Below are 10,031 nucleotides of genomic sequence, written 5' to 3'. Positions count from 1 at the left end.
GTATTTTTGAAATTGGATTGAATATCCTTAAGATGGATTAGCATTTATTAGGATTTTTTTTTGAAAATCACAAGAAAAAGTAAAGGTTTATTAAGAAAGTGGTTCAAGTTTGAAAAACAAGAAGGTTTTGAAAAAGAGGACTATCCTAGAACATGAATGAAAAGCAAGGGAGGAAAGATCTAACTAAGAGATAGAAAGCTTTATGTCATAAGTTAAGCAAGAATTCTCTCCTTTGGGTTAAGCCTCAAGCAAACCACATTTTCAAAAACATAACCTTAATTGAATTCACAAGTGTCATAGAATATGAGCGTTAAACTTTACATGTATATATACCAATAATATTATAATGTTAACAACAAAATTTTAAATAATGCTCATCATTTCTATATGGCCAAAAATGACTTAGACGGTAAATCTTTAGTTAACGACTTCGCCATCATTAAATTTCGACCATTATGTTCAAACAACACGTTTTGTTTTTGTACTTCGTCTTTCACTTATTTGTACTTTAGTTATATGTGTTTAGCACCTTGGGAATATTTATCATTTTAGAGAAGAAGAAAACTACAAAATTATCACAATAAATCCGTAGCGACCTAGTATAGCGATAAATTTTTTGAGATTAAGCTATTGATGAACTTTACTCGAAAGGTAAGAGTCGTCACTGCACTTTTATTATATCCAGAGAAAAAGGGATAAAGTATAAAAAAACCCAAAGAAGTTTTAAAACAAAACTAATAAAAAGAGATAAGGGTCTAGGGGTTGGTTATGCAAGCGAAATGTATTAGCACCATAAACATATATAGTACTTTAAAGGAACCTCTTTGAAAATATGTACGTTTTGACTTTCAAATGTGTTGTTTGCAAATGATTGGAGAGATGAGAAAATAAATATTTTTATCAATATTTATGTTTTTTCGAAAGTTTAGATTCTCATGCCTACGTACCAACTTAAAGCAACGGAGGATCAAAACATTGTGGTTCGTTGTAAAAGTAACAATTATGTTTGTTTTGATTCATGTTTAATGAGAAGACATTTTGTCATTTTTAAGAGAATACTCAACTAGTCATTCATAAGTATGTAAAGTTTACATCTTCATGAGAAAGGCTCCAACTTGGATAAAGATCAACAAGTATGCCACTAGCTCTCTTAGATGGAAAAGATTTATCATCAATGATATATGAATAGGACAATTATATCACACTTATGAAAATGACTCATGTGTAATCTTTGAGAAAACGTTTTAAATGAAAAGAGTGCACAAGGGGCACATAAATGATTTGAATGAATTATACATTTTGAAAGTATTTTTGTAATTGGATTGAATATCCTTAAGATGGATTAGCATTTATTAGGATTTTTTTTTTGAAAATCACAAGAAAAAGTAAAGGTTTATTAAGAAAGTGGTTCAAGCTTGAAAAACAAGAAGGTTTTGAAAAAGAGGACTATCCTAGAACATGAATGAAAAGCAAGGGAGGAAAGATCTAACTAAGAGATAGAAAACTTTATGTCGTAAGTTAAGCAAGAATTCTCTCCTTTGTGTTAAGCCTCAAGTGAATCACATTTTCAAAAACATAACCTTAATTGAATTCACAAGTGTCATAGAATATGAGCGTTAAACTTTACATGTATATATACCAATAATATTATAATGTTAACAACAAAATTTTAAATAATGCTCATCATTTCTATATGGCCAAAAATGACTTAGACGGTAAATCTTTAGTTAACGACTTCGCCATCATTAAATTTCGACCATTATGTTCAAACAACACGTTTTGTTTTTGTACTTCGTCTTTCACTTATTTGTACTTTACATCATCCTGAGAAGTATGAGAACTTTACATCATCCTGAGAAGGGCTCCAACTTGGATAAAGATCAATAAGTATGCCACTAGCTCTCTTAGATGGAAAAGATTTATCATCAATGATATAGGAATAGGAGAACTATATCACACTTATGAAAATGACTCATGTGTAATCTTTGAGAAAACGTTTTAAATGAAAAGAATGCATAAGGGGCACACAAATGATTTGAATGAATTATATATTTTTTAAGTATCTTTGAAATTGGATTGAATATGCTTAAGATGGATTAACATTTATTAGGATTTATTTTTTTAAAATCACTTGAAAAGGTAAAGGTTTATCAAGAAAGTATTTCATGTTTGAAAAACAAGAAGGTTTTGAAAAAGAGGAGAAGATTTTGAAAATCAAAGAAGGAGAGTAAAAGTAAAGGTTTATTAAGAAAGTGGTTCAAGTTTGAAAAACAAGAAGGTTTTGAAAACGAGGACTATCCTGGAACATGAATGAAAAGCAAGGGAGGAAAGATCTAACTAATAGATAGCAAGCTTTATGTCATAAGTTAAGCAAGAATTCCCTCCTTTGGGTTAAGGCTCAAGCAAACCACATTTTCAAAAACATAACCTTAATTGAATTCACAAGTGTTATAGAATATGAACGTTAAACTTTACATGTATATATACCAATAATATTATAATGTTAAAAACAAATTTTAAATAATGCTCATCATTTCTATATGGCCAACAAATCTCTTAGACAAAAAATCATTAGTTAACAACTTCTCTATCATGAAATTTCCACAAATATGTTCAAACAACACGTTTTGTTTCTGTACTTCTTCTTTTTCTAATTTGTACTTCAGTTATATGCGTCTAGCACCTTGGGAATATTTATCATTTTAGAGAAGAAGAAAACTACAAAATTATCACAATAAATCCTTAGCTACCTAGTGTGGAGGTAGGCTTTTTGAGATTAACCTATTGATTAACTTAACTCGGAATGCAAGAGTCGTCACCGCGCTTTTATTATTTCCAAAGGAAAAGGAAAAAAGTACGAACAAAACGCAAAGAAGTTTTAAAAAAAAAAAGAAATAAGGGTCTGGGGGTTGGTTATGTAAATGGAAGGTATTAGCACCCTAAACAACTATAGCAACTATAGGAACCCCTTTGAAAATTTGTACATTTTGGTTTAAAGATGGTGTTGTTTGCAAAAGATTGGAGAGATGGGAAAAGAAATAATTTTATCAATTTTATGTTTGCCGAGACATTAGAGTCTCATGCCTACGTGATAACAATGTGCAATGGAGGTTCAAAACCTCGTAATTTGTAGTAAAAGTAACAAAAATGTTTGTTTTGATTCATTTTTAATGAAAAAATATTTCTTCATTTTTAGGAGAATACTCAACTAGTCACCCACAAGTATGAGAACTTTGCATCATCATGAGAAAGGCTCCAACTTGGATAAATATCAACAAGTATGCCACTAACTCTCTTAGGAGGAAAATCATTATCAATAATGCTATGGGGATAGGAGAATTATATCACACTTATGAAAATGAGTTATGTATAATCTTTGAGAAAATGTTTTAAATTAAAAGAGTGTAGAAAGGGCACAAAAATGATTTGAATGAATTATGCATTTTTTACGTATTTTTGAATTTGGATTGAATATGCTTAAGATGGATTAACATTTATTAGGATTTATTTTTTAAAATCACTTGAAAAATTAAAGGTTTATCGAGAAAGTACTTCATGTTTGAAAAACAAGAAGGTTTTGAAAAAGAGGAGAAGATTTTGAAAATCAAAGACGGAGAATGGAAGAAGGGACTATCCTGGAAATTGAATGAAAAGCAAGGGAGGAAAGATCTAACTAAGAGATTGCAAGCTTTATATCATAAGTTACGCAAGAATTCCCTCCTTTGGGTTAAGCCTCAAGCAAACCACATTTTCAAAAACATAACCTTAATTGAATTGACAAGTGTTATAGAATATGAACGTTAAACTTTACATGTATATATACCAATAATATTATAATGTTAACAACAAATTTTAAATAATGCTCATCATTTCTATACGGCCAACAAATGTCTTAGACGGTAAATCATTAGTTAACAACTTCGCTATCATGAAATTTCTACCAATATGTTCAAACAACACATTTTATTTCTGTACTTCTTCTTTTTCTAATTTGTACTTCAGTTATATGTGTCTAGCACCTTGGGAATATTTATCATTTTAGAGAAGAAGAAAACTACAAAATTACCACAATAAATCCTTAGCTACCTAGTGTGGAGGTAGGCTTTTTGAGATTAACCTATTGATTAACTTAACTCGGAAAACAAGAGGCGTCACCGCGCTTTTATTATTTCCAAAGGAAAAGGGAAAAAGTACGAATAAAACACAAAGAAGTTTTAAAACAAAAAAGAAATAAGGGTCTGGGGGTTGATTATGCAAAGGGAACGTATTAGCACCCTAAATAACTATGGCAACTATAGGAACCTCTTTGGAAATTTGTACATTTTGGTTTTAAGATGGTGTTGTTTGCAAAAGATTGGAGAGATGGGAAAAGAAATAATTTTATCAATTTTTATGTTTTCCGAGACATTAGAGTCTCATGCCTACGTGATAACAATGTGCAATGGAGGTTCAAAACCTCGTAATTTGTAGTAAAAGTAACAAAAATGTTTGTGTTGATTCATTTTTAATGAAAAAATAGTTCTTCATTTTTAGGAGAATACTCAACTAGTCACCCACAAGTATGAGAACTTTGGATCATCATGAGAAACACTCCAACTTGGATAAATATCAACAAGTATGCCACTAGCTCTCTTAGGAGGAAAATCATTATCAATAATTCTATGGGGATAGGAGAATTATATCACACTTATGAAAATGAATTATGTATAATCTTTGAGAAATTTTTTTAAATGAAAAGAGTGTAGAAAGGGCACAAAAATGATTTGAATGAATTATGCATTTTTTAAGTATTTTTAAATTTGAATTGAAAATGCTTAAGATGGATTAACATTTATTAGGATTTATTTTTTGAAAATCACTTGAAAAATTAAAGGTTTATCGAGAAAGTACTTCATGTTTGAAAAACAAGAAGGTTTTGAAAAAGAGGAGAAGATTTTGAAAATCAAAGAAGGAGAGTGGAAGAAGGGACTATCCAAGAAATTGAATGAAAAGCAAGGGAGGAAAGATCTAACTAAGAGATAACAAGCTTTATGTCATAAGTTACGCAAGAATTCCCTCCTTTGGGTTAAGCCTCAAGCAAACCAGATTTTCAAAAACATAACCTTAATTGAATTCACAAGTGTTATAGAATATGAACGTTAAACTTTACATGTATATATACCAATAATATTATAATGTTAACAACAAATTTTAAATAATGCTCATCATTTCTATACGGCCAACAAATGTCTTAGACGGTAAATCATTAGTTAACAACTTCGCTATCATGAAATTTCTACCAATATGTTCAAACAACACGTTTTGTTTCTGTACTTCTTCTTTTTCTAATTTGTACTTCAGTTATATGTGTCTAGCACCTTGGGAATATTTATCATTTTAGAGAAGAAGAAAACTACAAAATTACCACAATAAATCCTTAGCTACCTAGTGTGGAGGTAGGCTTTTTGAGATTAACCTATTGATTAACTTAACTCGGAAAACAAGAGTCGTCACCGCGCTTTTATTATTTCCAAAGGAAAAGGGAAAAAGTACGAATAAAACACAAAGAAGTTTTAAAACAAAAAAGAAATAAGGGTCTGGGGGTTGATTACGCAAAGGGAACGTATTAGCACCCTAAACAACTATGGCAACTATAGGAACCTCTTTGGAAATTTGTACATTTTGGTTTTAATATGGTGTTGTTTGCAAAAGATTGGAGAGATGGGAAAAAAAATAATTTTATCAATTTTTATGTTTTCCGAGACATTAGAGTCTCATGCCTACGTGATAACAATGTACAATGGAGGTTCAAAACCTCGTAATTTGTAGTAAAAGTAACAAAAATGTTTGTTTTGATTCATTTTTAATGAAAAAATAGTTCTTCATTTTTAGGAGAATACTCAACTAGTCACCCACAAGTATGAGAACTTTGCATCATCATTAGAAAGGCTCCAACTTGGATAAATATCAACAAGTATGCCACTAGCTCTCTTAGGAGGAAAATCATTATCAATAATGCTATGGGGATAGGAGAATTATATCACACTTATGAAAATGAATTATGTATAATCTTTGAGAAAATGTTTTAAATGAAAAGAGTGTAGAAAGGGCACAAAAATGATTTGAATGAATTATGCATTTTTTAAGTATTTTTGAATTTGGATTGAATATGCTTAAGATGGATTAACATTTATTAGGATTTATTTTTTGAAAATCACTTGAAAAATTAAAGGTTTATCGAGAAAGTACTTCATGTTTGAAAAAGAAGAAGGTTTTGAAAAAGAGGAGAAGATTTTGAAAATCAAAGAAGGAGAGTGGAAGAAGGGACTATCCTAGAAATTGAATGAAAAGCAAGGGAGGAAAGATCTAACTAAGAGATAACAAGCTTTATGTCATAAGTTACGCAAGAATTCCCTCCTTTGGGTTAAGCATCAAGCAAACCACATTTTCAAAAACATAACCTTAATTGAATTCACAAGTGTTATAGAATATGAACGTTTAACTTTACATGTATATATACCAATAATATTATAATGTTAACAACAAATTTTAAATAATGCTCATCATTTCTATACGGCCAACAAATGTCTTAGACGGTAAATCATTAGTTAACAACTTCGCTATCATGAAATTTCTACCAATATGTTCAAACAACACGTTTTGTTTCTGTTCTTCTTCTTTTTCTAATTTGTACTTCAGTTATATGTGTCTAGCACCTTGGGAATATTTATCATTTTAGAGAAGAAGAAAACTACAAAATTACCACAATAAATCCTTAGCTACCTAGTGTGGAGGTAGGCTTTTTGAGATTAACCTATTGATTAACTTAACTCGGAAAACAAGAGTCGTCACCGCGCTTTTATTATTTCCAAAGGAAAAGGGAAAAAGTACGAATAAAACACAAAGAAGTTTTAAAACAAAAAAGAAATAAGGGTCTGGGGGTTGATTATGCAAAGGGAACGTATTAGCACCCTAAACAACTATGGCAACTATAGGAACCTCTTTGGAAATTTGTACATTTTGGTTTTAATATGGTGTTGTTTGCAAAAGATTGGAGAGATGGGAAAAGAAATAATTTTATCAATTTTTATGTTTTCCGAGACATTAGAGTGTCATGCCTACGTGATAACAATGTACAATGGAGGTTCAAAACCTCGTAATTTGTAGTAAAAGTAACAAAAATGTTTGTGTTGATTCATTTTTAATGAAAAAATAGTTCTTCATTTTTAGGAGAATACTCAACTAGTCACCCACAAGTATGAGAACTTTGGATCATCATGAGAAAGGCTCCAACTTGGATAAATATCAACAAGTATCCCACTAGCTCTCTTAGGAGGAAAATCATTATCAATAATTATATGGGGATAGGAGAATTATATCACACTTATGAAAATGAATTATGTATAATCTTTGAGAAAATGTTTTAAATGAAAAGAGTGTAGAAAGGGCACAAAAATGATTTGAATGAATTATGCATTTTATAAGTATTTTTAAAATTGGATTGAATATGCTTAAGATGGATTAACATTTATTAGGATTTATTTTTTGAAAATCACTTGAAAAAGTAAAGGTTTATCGAGAAAGTATTTCATGTTTGAAAAACAAGAGGGTTTTGAAAAAGAGGAGAAGATTTTGAAAATCAAAGAAGGAGAGTGGAAGAAGGGACTATCCTGGAAATTGAATGAAAGCAAGGGAGGAAAGATCTAACTAAGAGATAACAAGCTTTATGTCATAAGTTACACAAGAATTCCCTCCTTTGGGTTAAGCCTCAAGCAAACCAGATTTTCAAAAACATAACCTTAATTGAATTCAAAAGTGTTATAGAATATGAACGTTAAACTTTACATGTATATATACCATTAATATTATAATGTTAACAACAAATTTTAAATAATGCTCATCATTTCTATATGGCCAACAAATGTCTTAGACGGTAAATCATTAGTTAACAACTTCGCTATCATGAAATTTCTACCAATATCTTCAAACAACGCGTTTTGTTTCTGTACTTCTTCTTTTTCTAATTTGTACTTTATTTATATGTGTCTAGCACCTTGGGAATATTTATCATTTTAGAGAAGAAGAAAACTACAAAATTACCACAATAAATCCTTAGCTACCTAGTGTGGAGGTAGGCTTTTTGAGATTAACCTATTGATTAACTTAACTCGGAAAGCAAGAGTCGTCACCGCGCTTTTATTATTTCCAAAGGAAAAGGGAAAAAGTACGAACAAACCGCAAAGAAGTTTTAAAATGAAAAAGAAATAAGGGTCTGGGGGTTGGTTATGAAGAGGGAAGGTATTAGCACCCTAAACAACTATAGCAATTATAGGAAATTCTTTGGAAATTTGTACATTTTTGTTTTAAGATGGTGTTGTTTGCAAAAGATTGGAGAGATGGGAAAAGAAATAATTTTATCAATTTTTATGTTTACCAAGACATTAGAGTCTGATGCCTACGTGATAACAATGTGCAATGGAGTTTCAAAATCTCGTAATTTGTAGTAAAAGTAACAAAAATGTTTGTGTTGATTCATTTTTAATGAAAAAATAGTTTTTCATTTTTAGGAGAATACTCAACTAGTCACCCACAAGTATGAGAACTTTGCATCATCATGAGAAAGGCTCCAACTTGGATAAATATCAACAAGTATGCCACTAGCTCTCTTAGGAGGAAAATCATTATCAATAATGCTATGGGGATAGGAGAATTATATCACACTTATGAAAATGAATTATGTATAATCTTTGAGAATTTTTTTAAAATGAAAAGAGTGTAGAAAGGGCACAAAAATGATTTGAATGAATTATGCATTTTTTAAGTATTTTTGAATTTGGATTGAATATGCTTAAGATGGATTAACATTTATTAGGATTTATTTTTTGAAAAACACTTGAAAAATTAAAGGTTTATCGAGAAAGTACTTCATGTTTGAAAAAGGAAGAGGTTTTGAAAAAGAGGAGAAGATTTTGAAAATCAAAGAAGGAGAGTGGAAGAAGGGACTATCCTAGAAATTGAATGAAAAGCAAGGGAGGAAAGATCTAACTAAGAGATAACAAGCTTTATGTCATAAGTTACGCAAGAATTCCCTCCTTTGGGTTAAGCCTCAAGCAAACCACATTTTCAAAAACATAACCTTAATTGAATTCACAAGTGTTATAGAATATGAACGTTTAACTTTACATGTATATATACCAATAATATTATAATGTTAACAACAAATTTTAAATAATGCTCATCATTTCTATACGGCCAACAAATGTCTTAGACGGTAAATCATTAGTTAACAACTTCGCTATCATGAAATTTCTACCAATATGTTCAAACAACACGTTTTGTTTCTGTTCTTCTTCTTTTTCTAATTTGTACTTCAGTTATATGTGTCTAGCACCTTGGGAATATTTATCATTTTAGAGAAGAAGAAAACTACAAAATTACCACAATAAATCCTTAGCTACCTAGTGTGGAGGTAGGCTTTTTGAGATTAACCTATTGATTAACTTAACTCGGAAAACAAGAGTCGTCACCGCGCTTTTATTATTTCCAAAGGAAAAGGGAAAAAGTACGAATAAAACACAAAGAAGTTTTAAAACAAAAAAGAAATAAGGGTCTGGGGGTTGATTATGCAAAGGGAACGTATTAGCACCCTAAACAACTATGGCAACTATAGGAACCTCTTTGGAAATTTGTACATTTTGGTTTTAATATGGTGTTGTTTGCAAAAGATTGGAGAGATGGGAAAAGAAATAATTTTATCAATTTTTATGTTTTCCGAGACATTAGAGTCTCATGCCTACGTGATAACAATGTACAATGGAGGTTCAAAACCTCGTAATTTGTAGTAAAAGTAACAAAAATGTTTGTGTTGATTCATTTTTAATGAAAAAATAGTTCTTCATTTTTAGGAGAATACTCAACTAGTCACCCACAAGTATGAGAACTTTGGATCATCATGAGAAAGGCTCCAACTTGGATAAATATCAACAAGTATCCCACTAGCTCTCTTAGGAGGAAAATCATTATCAATAATTCTATGGGGATAGGAGAATTAT

This window comes from Lathyrus oleraceus, chromosome 1 (assembly GCF_024323335.1).
Source record: "Lathyrus oleraceus cultivar Zhongwan6 chromosome 1, CAAS_Psat_ZW6_1.0, whole genome shotgun sequence".
Lineage (NCBI taxonomy): Eukaryota > Viridiplantae > Streptophyta > Magnoliopsida > Fabales > Fabaceae > Lathyrus > Lathyrus oleraceus.
The sequence above is the reverse complement of the archived record's forward strand: the minus strand, read 5'-3'. Positions refer to the sequence as shown.